Below are 7138 nucleotides of genomic sequence, written 5' to 3'. Positions count from 1 at the left end.
TCCCTGATACTAACAAAGGCAGTGTCTTCCATGGACATTAAATTTATAAGGTATTTTTCAGTATTTTGTTTTTGTTTTTTTAAGCATTTATTTTTAGAGGGGAAGGGAGGGAGAGGGAGAGAAATAGCAATCTGTGGCTGCCTCTCGAGTACCACCTACTGGGGACCCGGCCCGCAACCCAGGCCTGTGCCCTGACTGGGAATCAAACTGGTGACCCTTTGATTTGCAGGCCAGTGCTCAATCCACTGAGCTACACAAGCCAGGGCAGTATTATTTTATTTCCTACTAATTTTATTTTATTTTATTTTATTTTTTAAATTTATTTCCTACTAATTTTAAATGTGGCTCCCAAATAGTATGTGCAATAATGACAGCTGGAGTTAAATACAAATGAAGGTAGTTCCAAGCCTATGGTGATAGTTCGCGTTTGTTGCTTACCAGGAATTGAAATTGATTAATGCTTAAACCACTTTTTATTGGCATGTTCACAGTTTAGTTTCAGGTGTACAGTGTGATTTGATATTTACAGGTAGTGAAATGATCAAAATTCTAACGTTCATCACCATACATTCATTTTTAATCACTAATTTAAAAATTTTGAACTACTTTGTGTTAATCCTTTTTAAAAACAGATCTTTATTTTTAAATATTTGCACTTCCAGTATTTGTGAAACCAGCCAGTGCGGTTGGAGTCACAGCCATGTTTGCGACTTTGTGTCTGCTACCTCACGTGCTAGTGCTGTGACCTCGACCAGGGGTGTCGGAGTCATCTTCACCAGGGGCCACATCAGCCTGAGGTTGCCTTCCGTGGGCCAGATGTAACTTTAGGACTGTGTAACGTAGCTACTCCGTACCAGTTAAGTGAGAGCTGGCGTTGCTGCCAGGTAGAAACAGCGAGCCAGGCTGGATTCAGCCCGTGGGCCTTGGGTTTGCCACATGTGGTATAGAAGTTGTAATCTTGTTTCATTCCTTGAACTGATCATCCAAGTTACAGGCGTGGAGTCAAAGGACGGGTTGGGGGGGGTGCCTTGCTGATGGTGAGGCTGTGTGCAAATTGCTCCTTGTCACTCCAGCTGTGTGTCATCGGAAGGGTCAGGGCTGTTTCTCCCATTGGGGCGCTGCTTTGTTGGGGCATGGACATACAGGGTTGGCCAAGATAGGTTTACAGCTGTTCATAGGAAAAATTACACAGTGGTTAATAAGTAACAATGCAGCCCTGGCTGGTGTAGCTCAGTGGATTGAGCGCGGGCCTGTGAACCAGACAATCGTGGTTCAATTCCCAGTCAGGGCACATGCCTGGGTTGTAGGCCAGTTCCCGGCAGGGGCCAGTTCCCAGCAGGGGATGCATGAGAAGCAACCATACATTGATGTTTCTCTTCCTCTCTCCTTCTCTTCTCCTCTAAAGACATAAATAAAATATTTTTAAAAAAAGTAACAATGCAGAAACAAACTTTCATGTACCGACCACTGTAAGCCTGCGTTTGTCTCCCCTGGTGTAGTTGACAGTTTCAGGTGTACAGTGTAATGATTCTATATTTATGTTCATAATGCAGTTTTCTTGAAGTTAACTTTAAACTCGGCAGTGAAGGGGCGTGCTCTGTTGCTTTAGCTCTGCCTTGGGGGCGCTCCTAGCCCCCGTGGACGGAGCTGGGGGCGCTCCTGGCATACGAGGGGTGAGGCTGGCACTGGCCGCTGGTGCATCCAGCACACTGGTGGGTGTCAGTGTCCCGGGGCCTCGTTCACTTTTTTCCCTCCTCTGTGCCATTGAGTGACAGTGCCATTGGCACAGTCCCGGGGCGAGGATGCGCCCAAGAGTTCTTCTTTCAGCACCAGCTACCAAATCCTGGCCCCTCTCACTGCCTGGGGGAGGACCTGTGAAACTGCTACCTTGTTCACTTCTTAGGCACTGGAAAACATTTTTGTCCTGTTTAAACAGTTAGAAAACATGTTTGTCCTGTTTAATCAGTTGTGGTATTTCCAAGGCTTGGAAACCATTTCCTCAAAATTGAGACACTTTGCTCTTGTTTATTCCCTTCTCTCCATTTTTTGGCTTTAGCTGGTCTCATGGGCATTCCTTAATACCGCTGCCCCGTTTTTGCAGATGTGCATTAGGGACGGGAAGTCACACCGCCCCTCTGACCCCGTACCGCCCACTCCCCGGCCCCACAGACACCCATCCCTTCTCCGTCACCGAGTCTTACTAACTCTTAAATGTTTTCTCTTTTCTTTCTCTCGTATTTATCATGGAGTGTTCATTTTAATAGTGTTCTAGTCTTAACAGTACACGTTCCTACCCTCCCCTGTTCGTTCATTCTTCTGTTGTCACAGTGTTTATTCACGACAGTCATGCTGCTTCCCTCCTTGAAATGACCGGTTTTCGCTTTGGTAGCGCGTGACTTGTGGGCGTGAAGTCAGGTTAGGTTAGGGCCAAACTCCTCGGCAACACAGCTTTTCCTGTCCCCACCATGGGGGGGGGGTTATTTTTTTAAATTTTTTAAATTTATCTTTGGAGGGGAAGGGAAGGAGAGAGGGCGAGAAATATCAATGTATGGTTGCCTCTCATGTGCCCCCCACTGGGAACTGGCCTGCAACCCAGGCATGTGCCCTGACTGGGAATCGAACCTCAATCATGTGGTTTGCAGGCCCATGCTCAATCCACTGAGCTACACCAGCCAGGGCTAAAGGATCTTTAATTAAAGAGAAAAAAATTGTAAACATGAGAAAAGGAACAAGAGAGATGGCTCTGGGGCAGCAGTGTGCACTGCTGGCACCCGTGGTGATTCAGAGGAGCCCCGCCCTGCAGAGGGCCCTTAGCGGAGCAGCAGCTGGGCACAGGGTGCGCCCCTGAAGGTGTGGGAGGCCGGGGAGGCTGCGAGGGGCTAGGTAGCCTGGGCTCTGAGAGGAGACAGTCCTGGGACAAAACCCTGGGGTTCGTGCTGCCTATCTTGCAGGTGTTTGTCAAGGTCAGCGTGTGCCTGGCAGACTGGTGATTTTGACAGCCTCACGGGGGGCTACAGGACGTGGGGCTGGGGGCCTGCCAAGGAGTAGGGAGGGTCCCCACTAGGCTAGAGTTTAGGGATCTGGGTGAGTGAGATGCAGTTACGGTTTCAAATTGTTTCGTGTGGTGGTCGGCACTTAGACAGGCAGGCGGGTGAGACAGGACAGTAAAGCATGTTTTTCAGAAACAGGCTCAGGAGGACGAGTGAGCACGCGTCGTTCCTTAAGGACGGCCATGCAGACAGCAGAGCTGCAGGACGCTTTAAAATGGCGGTGGTGTCCAGAGAGGCGTTGCAGTGTGGAATGTAACTAAGCAGGTAACTTAAAACTGGAAAAGAACCAAGGGGTGTTACACAACCAGAACATGTGATAGCTGAAATAGGAATTTAGTAAGTTTACCAGATTAGACACAGGCACAGAGAAGTGCATTCATTGTAAGGTGGGCCAGGGAGGAATGTGTGTGTCGAGGGGCAGAGGTGGAAAGACGGAGAAGCAGCGTGTGGTGAGGGACATAGAAGATGTGAGGGGAAACCTGCGTGGTGACCTCTGAGGTGGCAGGCACAGGGGCCGAGGGAGGGGCAGGAGAGGAAGGGCAGTGGCGGACACTGGCGGCTTCGTGGGACGGGTGAAGGAACGTCCAGTCTCCAGGTTCAAGAAGCCTCCAAATTCTAAACCCAGCAAACATCCTTTAGGAAATAAAACTTCCAACAAAGCTGGAAACATAGGCCAAAGTTGACAAACAGCCCACCCTGGGGAGAGACCCCAGTAGACCACTGAGCACAGAAGGCCCTGGGGGGTGAAGGTGAAGTGCAGCTCAGAAAACGAGACAGACACCTGGGAGGCTGCACTAGTGTTGCTGTGTGAAAGTGTGTGGTGCTGTCTGGTCGAGGTCACAGATGGAGAAGGAACGTGACAAAGTTTTTTCCTTCGTCTGGGAAGATGGTAATAGTGAAGCGTGCAGAAAAATCCAGGGGTGGCCACAAAAAAAACAAAAGGTAGACCAAATAGTAAGATGGTGTATTCCAACCTAAATATATTAATAATTAAATGTAAATGGCTACATGCTTCAATCAGAAGATTGTCAAACTGGTTGACCTCTAAAACTCAAGGGGGAGGTTGTCCCCTTACTCTCTGCTATGTCATCGCCTCCAAACGGAGTTGGCCGAACGCACTGGAACGTCGCCCGGGGCCATAGGGCTACTCTGCTGTGCCTGGGTGGGGTCCCTTGTGAGCGGGGGTGGGGCTGGGAGGTGCCCCGTGAGGTTTCAGGGATCACCGCCCCCCGGGTGGTGGTCTCTGGGCGCGCAGTGGTCTGGGACGAGTGGGAATGTTCCCATCCAGGTCAGTGCCAGCCGTGTGGCTTGTGCTGCTGCCGCGGCGCCCGAGACGGGGCCTGGACGGTGGGGCACCTCCTGGGGTTTTGAGGCGTCTCAGACCGTTTGAGTGTTTGTGCTGCTGCATCGACCGGGGGACCCAGGGGGCTGCCTGAAGCAGAGGTTCCCACTGGGGACTCTGAAAAGCTTTCATTCATGTGGATTTTTTACACACACACACACACACACAGACACCTACCATATTAAAAACTGAGAAAAAATAAAAAATTTGTGAGAAACACATTACCATAAGTAGCATATTTATCACTAAGAATTTTCCAGAAGTTGAGTGAAAGGGCATTCATTGTTCTACATTTTGCAAATAGTAAGCAACTAACTCTCCCTCCTGGGCCCCGTGTCCATCGTTCCGCAGAGCGCCGTTCCGGTTGAGGCGTCTCGGAGTAGCTGTTCCAGGTCATCGCGGGTACTCGGAGCCCGCACGCAGCTGCACGGGTGGTTGGGTCCTTACGTTCCTCAAAGGTGAGTGCGGTGGGGATGTGAAGCCCTAGGGGTTTTGTTTTTTTCCCTTACTATGTAGAAATTGTTTAGTCTGAGTGGATACAGTACTTGGTGTCCCAAACCTGCCAAAAGTTGCCAGCTCTTGGCACAATGTGGAAGTTTGGCGCAAGCGTGTGTGGGTGAGAGTTTAGCTGTGGGGCCTCCCTAGATGGAGCCAGAGTGAAGAGCCCACCGCGGCGCAGCTTTGGTGGACGGCCCCCCGTGTCACCCCGGGAAGAGAACACTGGTCCCAGCCCGCTGAGGTCTCATCGCTGCTGGTGTGAGCCAGCCTTTGGGTGCGAGTAACCCCCGCTTCCCCTTCCCAGCTGATGCTGGGTGGGACAGACAAGCTGCCCCCTCCGGGTCCTCATGTCCACCTCCCAGGTGCAAGCAAAGTGACTGCCACTGTTGCAAGGGACCGGGGCTCGGTGTGGTTGGTTAGGCAACACGCAGTAACCTGAACACCCAACTGCTTGCACCGATTGCTCTGCCTGCCACCCCCGATGAGGCGCCGTGTTCCAGGGTTACCGTCCGGTCACCTGGGGACAGGCCGATTACTTTGGATTTCTGCCATCATGGAGGGCGACCCGTCTGTCCTGACGGGAATAGATCCGTATCTAGGAATCTCCATATGGACTTGCCCTCTCTCTCTGCAGGCCCTTTGCCAACGTTGTTGCCCGTGGGCTCAGAAACGTGTACTTGCCCTCAGGGTGTCCTGTACGATGTCACTCCCGACCTGCCACGCCCGCCCGAGACAGGTGGGATAAGGCCCTGAGGATGCGGGCGGGCTGCCAGTGGGGAGCGAGCCCCGGACGGCAGAGAGCGTCTGCACCTGAGGGGATTGGGGCTGTGCTTTCACTGGAAGGCTGGTGAGCGCTGGCGACCCCAGAATGCACACGGGCAGCCCTTCCCGAGTCCAGGCCAGCCTGGCGTCTCCCGCCGCAGTTCCTGTTCCTTCGGGCTCTGGTTCCCAAGGAGACATGCCCTCTGCAGGGACACAGGGATCCCCCGGGGCTGGGTGCCCACTGTAGCGCTGGGGGAGGGGAGTGCCATGTGTGGGGCCTGTGACTGGAGGACATGGGGTGGGGGGACCCCGTCTGAGGCTCTCTGTGCTTACACACCCCTAGGAAACCCTTAATAGGAAACTATAAAAGTGAAAGGGCAGATAAGACCACTGATGGCTGAGACTAAAAAACAAAACAAAAACCCCAGCTGAGGTGCTGGCAGGGAGCAAAGGAATCAGGCCAGGAGGAAGTTTTCAAACACCTGCGAAGCCTGTGAGGACTAGACAGGCAGGGACTGTGACCACGAGGTGCCTTTTCTCAGGGCACTCGTGGTGGGGGCGTGGCCGTGGGGCTCCCCGCCTCTCCCGTCTGGTGGCGAGCGTGCTGGTGGTCCTCTGTGTGAAGGACAGGTGTCCCAGAGGTGAAGCCGAGGTGCTGGCTGTGATGGCGGCAGTGGGGTGTGGATGCCGAGCACCCTCAGGGGCGGGAGGGGTGGGCTCTGGCTCTGGACCCAGCTCTCAGATGCTGGGGTTGGGGCTCCCAGTTGGGTCTCCTTTCTGGGCTGCGTGTGAAGTCCTGCCAGTAGGGGGCACTAGAGGGAGGCTTCGAGTGGGGATTAGGATCTTCCCCTTCCTGGGGCCCTTGGGCGGGCTCTCTCTTGCCCTTCGGGGACCAGACCAGCCAGAATACATTCCCGTTGTGGAACAGTGTCCAGCCATTATAAACAGTAAGTTTATAGAAGCTGATTTGTTAAGATTTGAATAGTGTAGTCGTGAAAAACTGAACACACAGGACGCTACACTGCCTGATGCCAGTGCCTTGGTAGTTTGTGCATCAGGCCTGCTCCCCACACCCGTCCGCTGGGTGGCTTGCTTCCCGAGACCGAGGATGGCTTTTGCGCCCGGCCCCCTGCTTTCCTCTCCAGGCAAGTTGCCATTTTGCTCCCAAAGGGAGCTCTGTCCCCCAATCCTGGCCCCAACCTGTTCCCCGCCGCGGGGGCTCCAGACAGGCTAGCCCCAGCTCCAGCAGTCCTGGTGGGCAGCTGCTGTTGCCAAGAGGCCCACCCCCTCTGGCCGTTCTGGGGAGGAAAGTTGTGTCTCCCCAACTTGCGAATGACACAAGGTGACTCAATTTGTTTTAAAATGGCCAGAAGGTCCTGGCTTGCACTGACTGGCTCTGGCCCTCTCTGAACATGCCTGTCGGGCCTGGGCTGGGGCCAGGCACCCCTTTCTCACCCGTCTCCTGGCTCTGGGTCTGCACGGGTGG

Source organism: Sturnira hondurensis, unplaced genomic scaffold (genome assembly GCF_014824575.4).
Source record: "Sturnira hondurensis isolate 20B ecotype Veracruz unplaced genomic scaffold, ASM1482457v3 Scaffold0007865, whole genome shotgun sequence".
Classification (NCBI taxonomy): Eukaryota; Metazoa; Chordata; class Mammalia; order Chiroptera; family Phyllostomidae; genus Sturnira; species Sturnira hondurensis.
This window is presented reverse-complemented; position numbering follows the sequence as displayed.